The sequence below is a fragment of the Thalassophryne amazonica genome, chromosome 10 (genome assembly GCF_902500255.1).
Source record: "Thalassophryne amazonica chromosome 10, fThaAma1.1, whole genome shotgun sequence".
NCBI lineage: Eukaryota > Metazoa > Chordata > Actinopteri > Batrachoidiformes > Batrachoididae > Thalassophryne > Thalassophryne amazonica.
Window position 1 is genome coordinate 75093701 of NC_047112.1, and position 19355 is coordinate 75113055.

General features: G+C 43.7%; 1 protein-coding gene across 2 annotated transcripts in view; it reads right to left on the bottom strand.

The window, feature by feature from the left end:
• mef2b (myocyte enhancer factor 2b) overlaps positions 1-2066 on the bottom strand; it is a 30786-nt gene extending 28720 nt beyond the window's left edge. For both annotated transcript variants that reach the window (XM_034180289.1, XM_034180290.1), the window contains exon 1: positions 2007-2066. The gene's annotated coding sequence lies outside the window, so the exon portion shown is untranslated. The remainder of the gene's footprint in view (positions 1-2006) is intronic.
• Between the last annotated feature and the right edge of the window lie 17289 nt (positions 2067-19355).

Here is a 19355-nt window from a genome sequence, read left to right on the forward strand (position 1 = left end):
GATAGTTAATAATTATTAAGAGCCTGTTCTTTCATATTTATGAATACATTTTACTACATTGCAGTTGTTTTTTTAATGAGAACTCAACCTGTCATTCTTTTTGAGTTCTACACATGTAGTGATACCTTATTTACACCAGGATGTTAATAAAATCAATGCTGGCTAGTCTCAGAATAAAGTACTTATATCCACAGTTTCAAATTGTATAAGTAAAATGGTGTCCACTTTATGGTCTTCTCAAAACATTAAAATTACTGTTCTGGATGCTCAGAATGCCTCTGAGCTTATCTAGAAACCGTTGGCTTCTGGGGGGCCCCAGACCCCCAGCCTATGGGCTTTGGCCCTGCGGGCCTCGCACTTTGTCCCCCCCCAATTTCTAGTTCTAAATTGCACCCTTGCATCCTACTTAACTGTCCAAATATGAAAGAAATTTGATCGTTTTTTGTTTGTTTGACAGAATTATGAATTTTTGAAAATTTGTTCAATGTTAAAGATAGGGATTTTTCCAAGATTTTTCCTGACTTTGACCGAAAAATTGTGGGCTCCAAGCTGTTCACAAACAACCAGAGGAACAACCAAACAAACAAACAGGCAAAAACATTACCTACTACAACTTCGTTGGTGGACGTAATAAATGAAGTCAGAATTCAATAAAATTTTCTGGAAGGAAGGTCAATTAAACATTAAATTTTGGGGCAGATCGTTATCTGATTGAAAACATTTTCTTTTATGTTTTTTATGGCACAAACAGCTTCAGCTATTGTATGTCTACACACATTGTATTAGGTAGAGTAGAGTAAGTCCTCCTGTATATTGGCCCAGTTACAGCTGGGTGGACTAAGACAAAGCAGGTGAAGTATCTTGTCCAAGGACACAGAAATGGAGCCTGAAGTGGTCACATCTAGAACGAAACCCCAATCTATAGTTTGGTAGATCAGCTACTATCCCACAGAGCCACTTGCTCTGCCATTAACATGGCAAAGATCTGATTTTTGGGTTTAATTCCAGCCTTCTAATTCTATCACACAAACTGACAGGAACTTGATAAAGCTCCTGTGTTACTTGGCATAGGTAATGATGATTAACACTATTCTGTACGCACCTTTTCATTTGATTTATTTGTCAGCTATATCACATGAAGTGCTATGCATACACATAGTGCTACTTTCTCACTTTAATCTCAGACTGCCTTATGATGTCACAAAGGCCTGTAGATGCAGGGTTACAAACCCTCCTTTGTCAGAGGTAGTAATAATTACCCTGGCACAAGTTTGTTCTCTCAGGGTTCACATTCTAGATATATTAAGTTCATTTGAGATTAACAGGGGCAGCACAGTGGTTTAGTGGTTAGCACTGTTGCCTCACAGCAAGAAGGTCATGGGATTAGTCCCACTTGTGTCCTTTCTGCGTGGAGTTTGCATGTTCTCCCCATGTCGGTGTGGGTTCCCTCCAGGTGCTCTGGCTTCCTCCCACATCCAAAGACATGTAGGTTAGGTGGATTGGAAACTTTAAGTTGTAATGTGTTTGTTTGTCTGTGTGAGGCCCTGCGACAGACTGGCGTCCTGTCCCGGGTGTACCCCACCTCACACCCCATGGCTGCTGGGATAGGCTCCAGCTCCCCACGACCCTTAATTTGAGTAAGGGGTTGAAGATGAGTGAGATTAACCAATAGAACAATCAATGCAGATGAAGTATCTTGTCTGAGAACAGAAACTGAAAATTAGCCATCACAAATAAAAAAAGGGAAAAAAAGCACCTTTAAATAAATAATTGCTGTTAATTAATGACAGTAAATTGCTGACGTGAGTCGAGTAAATCCGTCTCAGAGTTGTCAAGCACCTCTGCTTAAAATAGCTGAGCAGGCTGTTTTCAGCAACACATCAGCAGGTGAATTAATCTGGCAACACAGCACCACAGACGCTTTAATGTGTGTGTGTTTTTTTAAAGAGTTTTTATTTCATTCTAAATTCAACAACAGCATGTTTTAAGCATGAAAAATATCTCACCTGTTGTTAGACCCAGATATCTTCTTTCTTTGTGTTGCACCCGCTTTGTCTGCACCAATAACAGTTGTCCTTAGAAAATTGTGCATGTGTTGAACTGCTCAGGGTTGATTTAAGGCAGTTAGATGGTTGAGGAGCGACTGACTATGCAGTAGCTGGCTGCTCCCTGCCTTCTGCTTCTCACTGCGCTTCCTCCGCCTCCCAGTGACAGCACCGCTCACTGCACACTGCCATCAGCAGGTCACACACTGCACACTGCTTTCACAATCCAACAGGCACAACTGTATATCGTACACAGGTTTTGTCCTAAAAGCCATATTTTTAATAAGGGTTTTATAACTGAAAATTAGGGAGCTGACAGTGTGAATGAATTTATTTATTTATTTATTCAGCACACAAATCATCAATAACAAAAACTCACAACAAAACAAATCGACAAAGTACCAGTGTGACCGAAAGGGTGTGGGCAGAAGCAAAGCAGTGAGCTTTAAGACCTTATATAGCACCTAAATAGATCCTTGTCATTTGATTGGTGGTTTGTATGTCACATGATATGGATCATTCATACCATTTGCCATTGTGTTGCCATTTAGCATGTAATTTTGGTTCTATGTAGCGTGCAATTTTTGTGCTATACATTTTGTGGTATTGCACACCTAGCCTGACAGCCGGCCCTGAATTGGGCCAGATACTGGCCTCTCTCTCCTAGCCTGTGATTGGTTGGTGGCTGAGACGCTGACACGTTGATGTGGCGCGAGCGCTGCTCTCTTATTGGTCGTATAGGAAAGGGAATTCCAGCGCTGCTCTCCTATTGGCTGTTTAGGAGTGGGAAATCTCACTCCAAAATGGAGGCCAACATTCAGCCCAATTCATAGCCGGGCCGGTTGTCGGGCTAATGCACAACCCGACCGCCGCGCACACTGTCTAGCGGTGACGGTGCTTAGCTTTAAAACAAACACTGACCCGACAGAGGGTAATGGACGAGAAGGCTGGATGCACCCCCGGCTCGAGAGCAAGTCAGGGGGTGGAAGTAACCTGAGAAAGAAGTGTTTGCTGGAGGCAGAGCCACGCAGGCTAGGTTGGGGGAGGGGGGGGCACAGCAGACTCTGTCAGATGACACCTGGGTGAGACGTGGCATCTCGGTCTTGCTCTCAAGCTTTGGTGTACACCGTAGGACTGGATAGGGCATACGTCTCTTTTCTCTTGTTTATAAATTAATAAAATATCAAATGATAAAGATCTATTTTAGGTGTTATATAAAACAAATAATGAATCTTTTTTATTTGTGCAATGGAAAGAATATTAGAAAGAAATGGAATGGAAAGAAAGGTACCATTGCCCATATAAACATTCATTATTTGTGCAATATTTAACTTTTCATCAATAATCAAATTTATTATTCCCCACCCAACAAGTAAAGCAGCATGGTGGATATAGTTGGGAACACCATATGCCCATTCATAAAGTTTGTAAAGCCATCCAAAATATTTTCAGGATCCTGGGGCCAAACTAACAAACGTGCAAACTTGGTACAGTAGTGTTCAGAATAATAGCAGTGCTATGTGACTAAAAACATTAATCCAGGTTTTGAGTATATTTCTTATTGTTACATGGGAAACAAGGTACCAGTAGATTCAGTAGATTCTCACAAATCCAACAAGACCAAGCATTCATGATATGCACACTCTTAAGGCTATGAAATTGGGCTATTATTAAAAAAAAGTAGAAAAGGGGGTGTTCACAATAATAGTAGCATCTGTTGTTGACGCTACAAACTCAAAACTATTATGTTCAAACTGCTTTTTTAGCAATCCTGTGAATCACTAAACTAGTATTTAGTTGTATAACCACAGTTTTTCATGATTTCTTCACATCTGCGAGGCATTAATTTTGTTGGTTTGGAACCAAGATTTTGCTTGTTTACTAGTGTGCTTGGGGTCATTGTCTTGTTGAAACACCCATTTCAAGGGCATGTCCTCTTCAGCAAGAGGCAACATGACCTCTTCAAGTATTTTGACATATCCAAACTGATCCATGATACCTGGTATGCGATATATAGGCCCAACACCATAGTAGGAGAAGCATGCCCATATGATGCTTGCACCACCATGCTTCACTGTCTTCACTGTGAACTGTGGCTTGAATTCAGAGTTTGGGGGTTGTCTCACAAACTGTCTGTGGCCCTTGGACCCCAAAAGAACAATTTTACTCTCATCAGTCCACAAAATATTCCTTCATTTCTCTTTAGGCCAGTTGATGTGTTCCTTGGCAAATTGTAACCTCTTCTGCACGTCTTTTATTTAACAGAGGGACTTTGCGGGGGATTCTTGCAAATAAATTAGCTTCACACAGGCGTCTTCTAACTGTCACAGCACTTACAGGTAACTCCAGACTGTCTTTGATCATCCTGGAGCTGATCAATGGGTGAGCCTTTGCCATTCTGGTTATTCTTCTATCCATTTTGATGGTTGTTTTCCATTTTCTTCCATGTGTCTCTGGTTTTTTGTCCATTTTAAAGCACTGGAGATCATTGTAGATGAACAGTCTATAATTTTTTTGCACCTGCGTATAGGTTTTCCCCTCTCCAATCAACTTTCTAATCAAGCTACGCTGTTCTTCTGAACAATGTCTTGAACGTCCCATTTTCCTCAGGCTTTCAAAGAGAAAAGCATGTTCAACAGGTGCTGGCTTCATCCTTACCTGTTTGTTCCATAAAATTGACGAACTCACTGACTGAATGCCACACTACTATTATTGTGAACACCCCCTTTTCTACTTTTTTTTTTACTAATAGCCCAATTTCATAGCCTTAAGAGTGTGCATATCATGAATGCTTGATCTTGTTGGATTTGTGAGAATCTACTGAATCTACTGGTACCTTGTTTCCCATGTAACAATAAGAAATATACTCAAAACCTGGATTAATCTTTTTAGTCACATAGCACTGCTATTATTCTGAACACTACTGTATCTGAAGCTTTTGTACAACAATCATTTCCACATAAATTCAGCATTATTTCTTCATAAAAGATGGAGGAAGCGATCAGAGTGCCGCAGCTACACGGGCCGCTTGCTGATGTGTTCATGCACGTCGGTCATTTCAAAGCATCACCGAGTGTCTGATTGGTGTAAACAGGTATAGAAAATTAATGATTTTACTCTTTTTAGTATATGACACAATAGACATCTAAAAATGATGAGAGATTCTTGATATAGATCATCCATGGAGATATATAAAAACAGTCTGTCACTCACACAAACAAACATAGACACTTCAAACGACATGCACAGTTTTTGGTCTCAAGAGGCTCATGGCTGCATCTGATGCAACACTTAGCAACATCCCTGCAGACTGTCACCGGCGTTATTCCCAGGATTCATCTGTGCATATGTCACCAGTCTGACAGAGAACAGTTCAAACTCACACTTAAGACTAATCTCGTGAAGCTAAACACAGATTATGTTTGACCTCAGCACAACATGCATCCAAATAACATGTAATGTAACTGTGTCCAGCCTTATCAGAGCCTTCTGAAGTGGATCTGCTCTGAAGTTAATGAACTGCATTTATACATCACATTTCCATCTGAATCAGAAACACTGCTTGTGACAAAAAGTGTGAACCAAGGATGACAAAGAACAGTAAGATATCTTTGAGAACATTCAGGGCTTGCTGTCTTTCATTTTCCTGAAACTTCTCACTTCTGCTTTCGACCAGTTCAGCCGTGACATTTTAAGAGTATGTGGTGAGGCTGTCGGATTTAGAAATAGCCCCCATGGTCAGTGTACATGTGTGAGAGCAGTTCTTCAGATTGTGCACCTTTATAACTCCACTCTTATCTACGTCGCAATAGAATCGAGCTACACCTTCAACCACCAGGCCAAACCCAAACCTCGAACAGAACAATAAGGCCTCTGTGACACGTCTTGCTCCACTGTGCTTCAGCGATGTCGGTGTGTCTGTGGTCCAGCAGATACATGGGAAATATATAGATCAATGAATATGAAAAATTTTGATAATTCATTTCACAACTCCTAAATATAGATGAGAGTTTGAGCATCTTTGAAATCAGCAAATGGGACCCCAGTTAATCTTTTCAAGTTTCCAAGGCAATTTGAGAAAACTTAATTACATTCAGAATTTGAGGAGCTGGAGGACAAATAAAAAAGGTATTCTGCAAAGGACAGAGGTGAGCTAAGGCAGCTGACACTGCTGCAAATTCTTCAAATGTTACTGTAATCCAGCCTTTTACTGTTTTACAATAAGGAATCATGTTTTGTTGCAATCAAATATTCAACATTAAAGCTGGTCAACCAGTGCCAATTTTGGGCACCTGATACAGTTGTATGCAAAAGTTTGGGCACCCCTGATAATTTTCAGGATTTTCCTTTTTAAATCATTGGTTGCCTGGATCAGAAATTTCAGTTAAATATATCATATAGCAGATGAACACACTGATATTCGAGAAGTGAAAATGAAGTTTCTAGTATTTACAGAAAGTGTGCAATAATTATTTAAACAAATTTGGGCAGGTGCATACATTTGGGCACCCTTGTCATTTTATTGATTTGAATGCATTTAGCACTAATTATTGGAACACAAAATTGGTTTGGTAAGCTCATTGACCCTTGACCTCCTTACACAGGTGAATCCAGTCATGAGAAAGGGTATTTAAGGTGGCCATTTGTAAATGTTTCCCCTTTTTGCATCTCTTCTAATGAGTGGCAACATGGGAGCCTCTAAACAACTCTCAAATGTCCTGAAAACAAAGATTGTTCAACATCATGGTTTAGGGAAAGGATACAAAAAGCTATCTTAGAGATTTCAGCTGTCAGTTACCACTATGAGGAACATAGTGAGGAAAATTAAATGGAAGACCGCAGGCACAGTACTAGTTAAGGCCCGAAGTGGCAGGCCAAGTGAAGGATGGTGAGAACAGTCATAGTCAACCCACAGACCTGCTCCAAAGACCTCCAACATGAGCTTGCTGCAGATAGTGTCTCTGTGCATCGCTCAACTATACAGCACACTTTGCACAAGGAGATGCTGTATGATGCTATAATACAGAGGAAGCCTTTTCTGCATACACACCACAAACAGAGTCCCTTGAGGTATGCTAAAGCACATCTGGACAAGCCAGCTTCATTTTGGAATAAGGTGCTGTGGACTGATGAAACTAAAATTGAGTTATTTGGACATAAGGGGCGGTATGCATGGCTGAAAAAGAACACAGCATTCAGAGAAAAACACTTGCTACCTACAGTAAAATTTGGAGGTGGTTCCATCATGTTGTGTGGCTGTGTGGCCAGTGTAGGTACTGGAAATCTTGTTAAAGTTGAGGGTCACATGGATTCTAGTCAATATCAGCAGATTCTTGAGAACAATGTTCATGAATCAGTGACAAAGTTGAAGTTGCGCCAAGGCTGGATTTTTCAACAAGACAACGACCCTAAACACTGCTCAAAATCTACTAAGGCATTCATGCAGAGGAACAAGTACAACATAATGGAATGGCCATTTCATTCCCCAGACCTGAATATTATTGAAAATCTGTGGTGTGATTTTAAGTGGGCTGTCCATGCTCAGAAACAAACAAACCTGAGATGTTTTGTAAAGAAGAATGGTCCAAAACACCTTCAACCAGAATCCAGGCTCCCATTAGAAGCTATAGGAAGCATTTAGAGGCTGTTATTTCTGTTATTTCAAAGAATGAGCAGCTCCCGCCCTGTTTGTTTTTAAGCTGAGCTGCTAGTGTGAGCCCGTGGAGGTGGCAGCGTGTGATGGTACAAAATGTATGGAACCAAAATTGCATGGTAAATGGAACACAACGTTAAATTGGACAAATGGTCAATATCATGTGACATACAAAAAAAACAATCAAATGACAAGGATCTAATTAGGTGTTATGTAATTCAAAAATAATAAACGTTATCATCTTGTATCTAAATTAAAAGAACATAATGAGGACAAATCAGTTAACTTTACTGTACCAGGCTGATTGAAAAAGGAACTTTGTTTTGTCAATATAATACCTCATGCATGTGTCTGCCACCTGCTGGATGGTTAGTGGATGCTGGGGACAGTGCCAAATCTTTTCACTGGTACTGCAAATTAGGGATGGCTAACAAACAAACAAAAAACTGTTTTAAAACCTTTTAAACACCCATGTTTTAAACTAGTCTCCTTTACACATGGTCACTCAGTGTTTGAAGACAGCCTGACATTTTGACATACTCTTTCCTTTTTTAAATTCTATTTTAATGAGTGTCACTTGCACTATGTTGGGAACATCAATTATGACATTTGTGTCATAATTGTGGATGTTTCTCTGGTATGATCCAGGACTCCAGCAACTGGAGCAACAAGAGGGCTCCCATGTTCCATCTGGGTGAAACCAGTAGGTGGTTAGTTTCAAGTGGTGAGGGTGCACCAGCTGTCTGCCTGGATGGTTCCCATCCAGGACCCAAGGTGGTCCTGTAGTGTGGTAAATGCAGGAACATGCAGAAATAGAACATGCTCCCAGACCTGACCTGACCAATAATGCTAAGGGCCCTGTCCCACTGCCGTTTAGGAGGATTTGCGCATGGGATGCGCACAAAAGTGGCCCACATCCGCCAAACAACGCGATAACCGTGTAACATTCCTGTATGAGTCGGCCACCATCTGAACACGTCTGGGATCATCCGCAGAGGCACGCATGTCCGCCGTTTAGAAGGATTCGCACATGAAATGAGGAGACAAAAGCTGAGCGTCCGCAACAAAGGTGGGCGGAAATGACAGATGTCCCGGGGTCGATCAGCGAATACATGAGGAGGAAAAGCGGATATAACAGGGAACAGAAGCGAAGGTGACCGTGGAGGCGCCCCCATGAGGGGCACAGCGGCCGTGATGCACTACCGTTTACTCTCGGCTCCCGTTCACGCCCGCGCATGTAAGCAATAATAATAATAAAAAAAAGAACCTCAGCTGCCCGCTGTGGTACTGCTCCTCGCTCTTCCCCCCAAAACTCTGTCATAACTGTGTTTATAAACCAGTCACCATTTGTTTTATTATACATCTGTGTAGTTAATTAAAATATTCTCCACAGACGAACTCGCTCGCGCGCGCACGTAGAAGGACACCTCCTCTCCCCCTGCTGTGGTGCTGCTGCTCGCTCCAAAAACTCTCTCACAATTGTGAAATAAAGGACAAAAGAGACATACGTCTGCATGCGCGACATACCATTTGCGACCGTGATGTGGCCTTGCTGGACACGCGTCATATCTGTTTTGCACGCTGTCCCGGTCTGTCGCCAAGCCGCGCCAACCCGTCAGTTGCGGATATCAGCAGATGACAGGGGATATGCGGCGCGTTGACTGTGTATGTCCTGCGTATGTCTTCAGTATGTGTTCAGGCAGTGATGCGGATCTCATCCGCAGCAGGATTTTTGAGCTGCTCAAAGATCCTGCTGCGGACATGCGTGCCTCTGCGGATGATCACGGACGTGTTCGGCTGGCGGCCGACTCATACAGGAATGTTACATGGTTATCGCGGTTGTTTGGGGGATGTGGGCCACTTTTGTGCGCATTCCATCCACAAATCCTCCTAAACGCCAGTGGGACAGGGCCCTATGTCTCTTTTGTCCTTTATTTCACAATTATGAGAGTTTTTGGAGCGAGCGGCAGCACCACAGCAGGGGGAGAGGAGTTTTGTTTTGTTTTTTTTACGTGCGCACGAGAGCGAGTTCGTCTGTGGAGAATATTTTAGTAATTAACTACACAGATGTATAACAACACAAATTGTGACTGGTTTATAAACACAATTATGACAAAGTTTTAGGGGGAAGAGCGAGGAGCAGTACCACAGCAGGCAGCAGAGTTTCATTTTTTATTATTATTGCTTACAATCGCGCGCGTGAACGGGACTCGGGAGCCGAGAGTGAACGGGAGTGCATCACGGCCGCTGTGCCCCTCATGTGGGCGCCTCCGCGGTCGCCTTCGCTTCTGTTCCCTGTTATATCCGCTTTTCTTCCTCATGTAGTCGCTGATCGACCCCGGGACATCTGTCATTTCCGCCCACCTTTGTTGTGGACGCTCAGCCTACACGGCAGTGGGATAGGGCCCTAAGTTAGGTCCACAAAGTACACTGACTAAAACTTGACAAATACTGATTTTGATATTTGAGGTTTTAAAAATTTGATACTGACATACATTTGAGTTGCTTTTAGCCCACGCTGATAAGCAGCATTGCTGCAGTGTTCTTAGGCCTGAAGAGGAGAAATGATAGGCGATATTTTTTATTAATGCCCCACCTCTCACCCAGTGAACATGGGAGTATGCTCCAGCATCCTTTGTGACCATGAACTGAATAAGTGGGTATAGAAAATGAATGAACGATCAATGTATCATGAACACAGATTGTGGGATGCTCTGCTCGAGTTAGCTGATTGTTGTGATTTGAGGCATTTCATGCTAATAGGGGAGTTTTGGTGTGCCCTCTGGTGGACAAGCTACACAATGACAGCATCCACAATGTCTGTTTCTTTCTAAATTTCCATTTATATAATATGTTATTATTCAAAACACAGATAACAAATCAGTATTTAGCTCACACCAGCTGATAATATCACTGTGGGTATTTCCAATCCAATCCAACCCAGCTTTATTTTTAAAGCGCTTTAAAATCACCCACAGTGTTATGTGTCGACGCGGGTTGAGGAGTGGACCTGCGTCTGACGGAACCCAGCGCTAAAATAACCAGAAAGCGGTTCCAATAACAAAACAATTTATTCTTTCCACCATCTGGTGCATAACAAAGTGAATGAACAAAAAATGCGTCAGTCTGGTGGAGTGAAGGCTGGCACGCTCTCCAGCGCCTAAAAGGATCGAAGCCTGGTGCTTCTGGACTCACTTTTACCACCAAACACCCCGCAGGTGGACACGACAAACCGACTCTCTGCGAAGGATAGAAGAGGTGAGGTAAGTTAGCAGTTACAAGCAATATCCTTCAAAAGGCACACACTATCAGCAACACATTCAGGTCTGTATTTAAGCTTTATGTAAATGAGCAGCTTCTCACAACAAGTGGAGGATCAGTTGTCCGCACGCCACGGCAGTGAGAAGCGAGCTGCACAATTCTTATCACAATTCAAATATACTGCGTAACAAAATACCAAGTTACTATCAACAATTAGTCAAACAATTATTCACCTCTGATGTGTGCTGACAGCATGTGTCCCTCACCCTTCTTCCTTCACAGGCACGATGTCAAACCCAGGCGCGGTCCTCAGCGTCTCACAAACGAACACCACAAGGTCGAGTTCCCGGCAATTCTGCCTTAAATGCAGAACGCCATCTAATTATCTGCTTCAGCTGAAAGTCTTTAAGGTTGCATGTGAGCACCATCCACAGGTGCTGCACATAACGTTGATGAGGGTGAAGGACTCTTCAGCCAGCACCTTCTCCACAGACAAATCAGTTTTCATACCACCTGGAGAGCAAAGAAAAGAAAAGAACACCAAAATGTCCAGCCACACCCCCCCCCAACACACAACAGTACCCCCCCTTCAACGGGAAGCCTCCCGGCGACCGAACAGACCAGGTCCGAGAACAGCACCTCCCTCCGGGGTCCTCGTCAGGAAGCAGACAGCATAACGCTTCCAAGGTCCACCACAGACAGCAGGACAGGGCACCGCAGCTGGAAGGCCGGCTGGCATCAACAAAAAACCCCAAAACAGTCCCTAATACAATCCAACATACAAGAAAAAACATAAAACCCACCCAAAACCTCCCCAGGGGACCGTCCCATCCAACCCCGGGAAGAAAAGAAAAACTCCCAAATGCAAAAAACCCAACACAGCCCCACAAACACAATACAAACATAAATGTATAAAAGAAAAATAACAAACAACGCCCCCAGAACGACTCGCAGAGCTCAACACCCCCCAGAAGGCCTTTACCGCCAGTTCCAGGAGGAATAGCCAGAACCGGAATCCCACAAAGGTCCCCAGGTACACATGGAGCAAACGGCGCCCCCCAGAGGACCGTACCATCAAACCCCAGGAGGCACCCTCCCGACAACCCCGGAACCCCAGACCCGGCCACACCTGGCCAGTCGGCCCCACAAGCCAATTCCCCCCCAGAGGACTGTCCCATCAACCCTGGAGGTGGAACCCGGAAGGAAACAAAACAAAATCAAAGTCCAACCCCCGGAGGACTACCCTAAACAACCCCGGGGGCAAATAAAACAACCGTCAAACCCTGTTACCTTCCCCGGCACCCCGAAAGACCCCAGGTCCCTCCCAGAGCCCCTCGGTGGCCCAATTTTGGCGAACGGCACAAAACATTAAGCCGGGGAAGGGAACAGGAAAAACTAACCCAGCCCCAACCCCAAGGCACAGCGGAAAACCGGAAATACGTCCGGTGCCCCAACTCGACCATACCCCAGCCTCTCGGGAGGGGTGGAACTACCGAAATGGCGAACGGCAACAGATCGGCCCACCCCTCCGACTGAGGTATGTTCCCGCTGCACCACACCCCGGCAACACCAATGACGAACGGTACAAAGGCTCACCGAGGCTGGAGTGGAACCGGGCCCTAACCAAACCAAGAAAAACGCCCCTAACAACCCCCCCCCTAGGTGCAGAGGTCTTCTGAGAACGCTCAGCGTGACCAACCTGCACCACCCCACAACCCACAAGACGAACGGTCTTGGGGCACGTGAGGTTGGGGTTAGGGATGTAGGGAAATAAAAAACAACAAAACAAAACGACCCCAAAAGCCAAACAGAAAATACCTAAATACACATAAAAAAATAACGATCAAGTGAGCCCAGACGGGCTTCTAACCGCCTAACGTTCACTCCACCAGAAAAGCCTCTGACTCCCCAAACAAAGTATAACCCCTATTCAAAAAAACAAAACATTAGCCCAAACAAGTTTTTTTTTTTTTTTTTTTTTTTTTTGTGTGTGTGTGTTATTTCGCCTGTCCCAGAACACCTGGAGATACGTCACCATTATTTTTCTTGACGCTTATATGTCGGGGCAATACAGTGGTCTCTGCTCGTCCGAGCTGCATGGGCTCGTCTGCAAGAGGAGACAGAGGTCCCGTCGGAGGAGCCTCAGTGGGGCGAAGAAGAGGCGGCCCAGATCTGTGTCGGGGAAAGCCCCGAGACGAAACAACCCGCTCTGATGGCCGCCCTCTCTCGCGTCCACGCTCCTTCATCCAATCATCTAGACGAATCACCAACGATATTAGCTCATCTAAATCGTTTGGCTCGTCACGGACTGCCAGCTCGTCTTTTAATGACTCATTTAACCCATCTACAAACACTCCTCGTAAAGCTGCGGCGTTCCAACCTGACTGAGCAGAAAAAATCCGGAAGTCCACGGAATACTCCGCCGCACTCCGCCTCCCCTGCCTGAGATTCAGCGACCGTTGGGCAACGGTATTCGTTTTCACCGGATGGTCAAAAACCAGTCGGAACTCCCGGGAGAAATCCTTAAAGGATCCTAACAATGGCGAGTTGTTACTCCACAACGCTGTGACCCAAGCTAAGGCGTCACCTCGGAGCAAATTTGTCACATATGAAACACGGCTCCCATCAGAAGAGAAGGAAGCCGGTCGCTGAGCAAAAACCAGAGAACATTGCATCAAAAATGAAGCACAGGCTTTAACGTCTCCCGCATAAGGCTCCGGATGACAAATAATCGGTTCGGACACCGAATCTCTGGGTGACGGAGTTATCTGCACCGGTATCGATGGTGCCGCAGCTGGAGCAGCAGGAAGCGGAACGGCTTGCGCTGCAAGCTCCGTAACACGGGCGTCTGTTTGTTTAATTTGGTTTGCGAGATACTGTAATTGCTCCCATATTTTCTCCAAGTGTTCTTGAACTTTTTCGGCGAAAGGAACCGCCTCTGCCGCTGGGTCCATTACGGAATGGCCGGGAACTACTGTTATGTGTCGACGCGGGTTGAGGAGCGGACCTGCGTCTGACGGAACCCAGCGCTAAAATAACCAGAAAGCGGTTCCAATAACAAAACAATTTATTCTTTCCACCATCTGGTGCATAACAAAGTGAATGAACAAAAAATGCGTCAGTCTGGTGGAGTGAAGGCTGGCACGCTCTCCAGCGCCTAAAAGGATCGAAGCCCGGCGCTTCTGGACTCACTTTTACCGCCAAACACCCCCCAGGTGGACACGACAAACCGACTCTCTGCGAAGGATAGAAGAGGTGAGGTAAGTCAGCAGTTACAAGCAATATCCTTCAAAAGGCACACACTATCAGCAACACATTCAGGTCTGTATTTAAGCTTTATGTAAATGAGCAGCTTCTCACAACAAGTGGAGGATCAGTTGTCCGCACGCCACGGCAGTGAGAAGCGAGCTGCACAATTCTTATCACAATTCAAATATACTGCGTAACAAAATACCAAGTTACTATCAACAATTAGTCAAACAATTATTCACCTCTGATGTGTGCTGACAGCATGTGTCCTTCACCCTTCTTCCTTCACAGGCACGATGTCAAACCCAGGCGCGGTCCTCAGCGTCTCACAAATGAACACCACAAGGTCGAGTTCCCGGCAATTCTGCTTTAATCACACATGGCTTAAATGCAGAACGCCATCTAATTATCTGCTTCAGCTGAAAGTCTTTAAGGTTGCATGTGAGCACCAGTCACAGGTGCTGCACATAACGTTGATGAGGGTGAAGGACTCTTCAGCCAGCACCTTCTCCACAGACAAATCAGTTTTCATACCACCTGGAGAGCAAAGAAAAGAAAAGAACACCAAAATGTCCAGCCACACCCCCCCAACACACAACACACAGGGTCCAAAGTGTGGTACAATAAGACAATAAAATACATAAAAATAACTCAAATTTAATTTAATATCAGCCTTCTAATTCAGCATCTTAAATATTTTGTTTTCATTGCCTTTCAGTGTGGTTATTTTTAAAATCTGCTTTCTGTTGAAAAGAGCTGCACTAATCCTTTAATGAGTTTGCGAGATAATGTCACACCATATGTCTCATCTAAAACAGGACGAGGTCAACTCTCATGCCATAAGAATTACTGACACCCCTGAGTTTGAAGCACAGGATTTAAAATAGGTTGAGAAATAAATGCAAACGAGCCGATTCTGCATAATCGTAATATTTAATGAGATGTACAAAGATATTGAATAAAAATTACAGCTAAAGATGCTTTTGTGTATTCTTACAAAGACAGATAGTTTGTCAGATGGTATGTTGGAGATTCAAGCCTACGTTTAGTGTTTTCTTGAAAAAAAGTCCTTCTCCTGTAACTGTTGATGCCACAGAAAAGCTGTACTGTGGCCAGTTGGTCCAATCACAGACACAGAAGCTTGTGACTCCTTCAAAGTTGTCAAGGTGTCTGTGAGGAGTAGGCACTTTTCAAAAACTGAGTGACCCTGCAACAAAGAGACAAATGGGGGAACACAGAGTTACCAGAGTAAATCCCTTCAGCTTCTCCCTTCATATTTTTTTCCCTCTGCTTGGTCTAAAAAAGTAACCGTTACTGACTACTACAATTTATTTTCCTGATTTCTTATGCCATTTGAAATGACTTTAGTTTTGTGTCATGTCTGTGATCTGCTTTTTTCTACGAAATTAAACAACTGAATGAACATCCTCCGAGGTCGGTGATTCCATAATTATTGCCAGGGGTTGTAATCAAGAAGGCATCGCAACGCCTTCACTTTCTCAGAATCCTAAGGAAACATCATCTCAGCAGAGCAGTAATGGGGTCCTTCTACCACGCTGTTATCGAGAACATGCTGACCTACGGAGTCACAGTCTGGTATGCAAGTTGTACTGCAGCAGAAAGAAGGACTAAACAAAGGATGGTGGAAACAGCACAAAAGATTATTGGTTGTTGCAGGTGCTCGATACCTTTCCAGAGCCAAAAACATTTTAAAAGACTCTTCACATCCTGGACACAAAATATTCAACCTTATGCCTTCAGGCAGGCGGTACAGAGCCATAAAAACACACACAAACAGACTTTTGAACAGTTTTTACCCCAGAGCCATACAACATTTAAACAAATTACAACCACACTGACAACCTTGGGACAATATAGAATAGGGACTGTGCAAAAAATTTTTTTAACTTGTTAGTTTTACTATGTCTAATCATGCATTTGACACTTAAGGCTGTATTATTTATTGTGATTGTTATTATTGTATTATGTGTGTGTGGGTGTGTGTGTGTGTGTCATTACGTGTATGTGTGTTTGCGCAATGGGTATGTGTGTGTGTTGCTATGCCACTGTGATGAGTCTCCTGCAATTTCGTTGTATCACTTGTACAATGACAATAAAGCCTATTCTGTTCTATTCACTGATGCATCTAAAGAGAACTGGCTGGATTTTTTTTTTTTTTTTTTTGTCTCTATTACTCTATTGATGATTTTCTATTTTAGTTGATTGACCCTCTGGTTAACTTCCCAGCAAATCATAACCAAATATTCGACCAATAACATTCAACATTATTTTCAAATATTTTGTCATAAAAAGTATTATATTTTACAATTCTCCCCTCAATTTATAAAGGATATAGCAAGTTCCTTCGGCTGCTTGCTTGTTTGCACTCGGGGTCACCACAGCAAATCCGAGGTTGATCTGTATGTTATTTCCAAAATTAAAAATACACCTGTAAAAATAAATAAATAAATTGTGGGAGAATATCTTGCGCATAGCCTTGCCTCTTCCATAGACAAGAAAAGACACAAACTAAAGTTTTGACATTTTATAAGGCTTCAGCAAACAATTAATTCAGTGATCCACTGGTTATTTTCAACAGAGTCATTATTTGGGCCTTAACATTCTCCAGCATATATTTCAGCAATGAATTCAATGTTGTTTTCAAATATTTTGTTGTAAAAAGTATTATATTTTACAACTGTTTTTTTTTTTCAATATATAATGGATATAAATTGCCAAAATTAAAAGTACACCTGTAAATAATTATAAGGCTTCAGCAAACAATTAATTCAGTGATTGATTGGTTATTTTCTGTATTAACAGTCATTTTTTTTTATTTTTTCATTTCATTTTCATTTATTCTTTTTACATGAGAATGTACAGTACAGACACAATACATTCACAGTAAGAACAGGAGTAGGATGAAGACCAACATGTCAGAGCCGTAACGTCAGAAAATGGAGAAAAATGTCAAGAAGTGTTTGTCAAAGCCAAAGATAACATTCTCATATGTCTTTTGTGTTGAACACAACACAGACAGTTGGTTTATTGTATAAAGAAGTAAAACTAGCAAGGAAACCAGAAATTTGCACATTGAAGAAGCTGAAATCAGATAATTTGGACATAAAAACAAAACAAACCCCTCAAAAATAATTAACCGTTATCATATCTGTTTGTTGTAGCCTCTTTTTTTTTTTTTTTTTTTTGGTCAGCAACTTTGAACATCCATCCATCCATTTTCTTCCGCTTTATCCGGAGTCAGGTCGCGGGGGCAGCAGCTCAAGCAAAGCCGCCCAGATCTCCCGATCCACACACACCTCCCCCAGCTCCTCCGGGGGAACCCCAAGGCGTTCCCAAGCCAGCCGAGAGATGTAGTCTTTTGTGGATCTGGAGAAGGCGTTCGACCGTGTCCCTCGGGGCACCCTGTGGGGGGTGCTCCGGGAGTACGGGGTCCAGGGTCCTTTGCTAAGGGCTATCCGGTCCCTGTACGACCGCAGCAGGAGCTTGGTTCACATTGCCGGTAGTAAGTCAAACCTGTTTCCAGTGCACGTTGGCCTCTGCCAGGGCTGCCCTTTGTCACTGGTTCTGTTCATTATTTTTATGGACAGAATTTCTAGGCGCAGTCAGGGTGTAGAGGGGGTCCGGTTTGGGAACCACAGAATCTCGTCTCTGCTGTTTGTGGACAATGTGGTTCTGTTGGCTTCGTCAAATCAGGACCTTCAGCATGCACTGGGGAGGTTTGCAGCCGAGTGTGAAACGTCCAGGGATGAAAATCAGAACCTCCAAATCCGAGGCCATGGTTCTCGACCAGAAAAAGGTGCTTTGCCCTCTTCAGGTCAGTGGAGTGTCCTTGCCTCAAGTGGAGGAGTTTAAGTATCTTGGGGTCTTGTTCACGAGTGAGGGATGGATGGAGCGTGAGATCGATAGACGGATCAGTGCAGCATCTGCAGTGATGCAGTCGCTGCATCGGACCGTCGTGGTGAAGAGAGAGCTGAGTAGGGGGGGCAAAGCTCTCGATTTACCGATCGATCTACGTTCCGATCCTCACCTATGGTCATGAGATTTGGCTCATGACTGAAAGAACGAGATTGCGAGTACAAGCGGCCGAGATGAGTTTCCTCTGCAGGGTGGCTGGGTGCTCCCTTAGAGATAGGGTGAGGAGCTCGGTCACTCGGGAGGAGCTCGGAGTCAAGCCGCTGCTCCTCCACGTCGAAAAGAGTCAGTTGAGGTAGCTCGGGCATCTTTTCCGGATGCCCCGTGGACGCCTCGCTGGAGAGGTGTTCCGGGCACGTCCCACTGGGAGGAGGCCCCGGGGAAGACCCATGACACGCTGGAGGGGGAACTTTGAACATTTTGTTCAATATTATGATTTGACAAAGTTGGCACGTGTCTTCATTTCTGAACATATTTAAATTCTATAATTAAAATGCAGAGGAGACAGTAAGTATAAACTCAATTGATTTTAGTAAATTCATGCTTTATCCAACATCACGATTTTATTTTTTTTGTCTGCCAAGCCAAAGGACATTTCTCCCAACCCTGTGTGGTGGTTTATTGATTACACACACACACACACACACATAAGGTTGTGGGAATCGATCCCATGACCTTCTTGCTGTGAGGCAGCAGTGCTAACCACTAATCCACTCTTTCAAACAAATGTGCCCTGACACTTGCATGACTTTGATCCGTGCACTTGCATGCACATCATCGTGAAGATCCCACCCACTGTGTTCCTAGCTGGACTCTGTGCTTTCTTCCACCAGCTGCCACGTGCTGTGTGCTGGACACTGCGTATGTAAAATAATTGTTTTGTAGCAGATTAATCATTTTCTGTTGGAGTTGTCTGTTGAAACCGGCTCTAATCACTTCCGGAATCACAGAGGACCGCTCCAGCAGCAGCTTTTCTCTTTCTCGCACGCGCGTGCTGAACGAGGTGGAGAACGTATTTGGAACCATCTAAAAAGGTAATAATGTGTCAGCTGCATGTTCATTCTTTCTTATGAGTAGCTGTAAAAGTGTGTTTATGGTAGATTTAACATCTTGTTATAATCGTTCAGAGGAGCTGCGCTGTGATGCGGTGCGCTGACGCAACCACTCACTCACACGCAGTGTTTTTGACTTGTTTGTGCAATGTTCACTTGAAA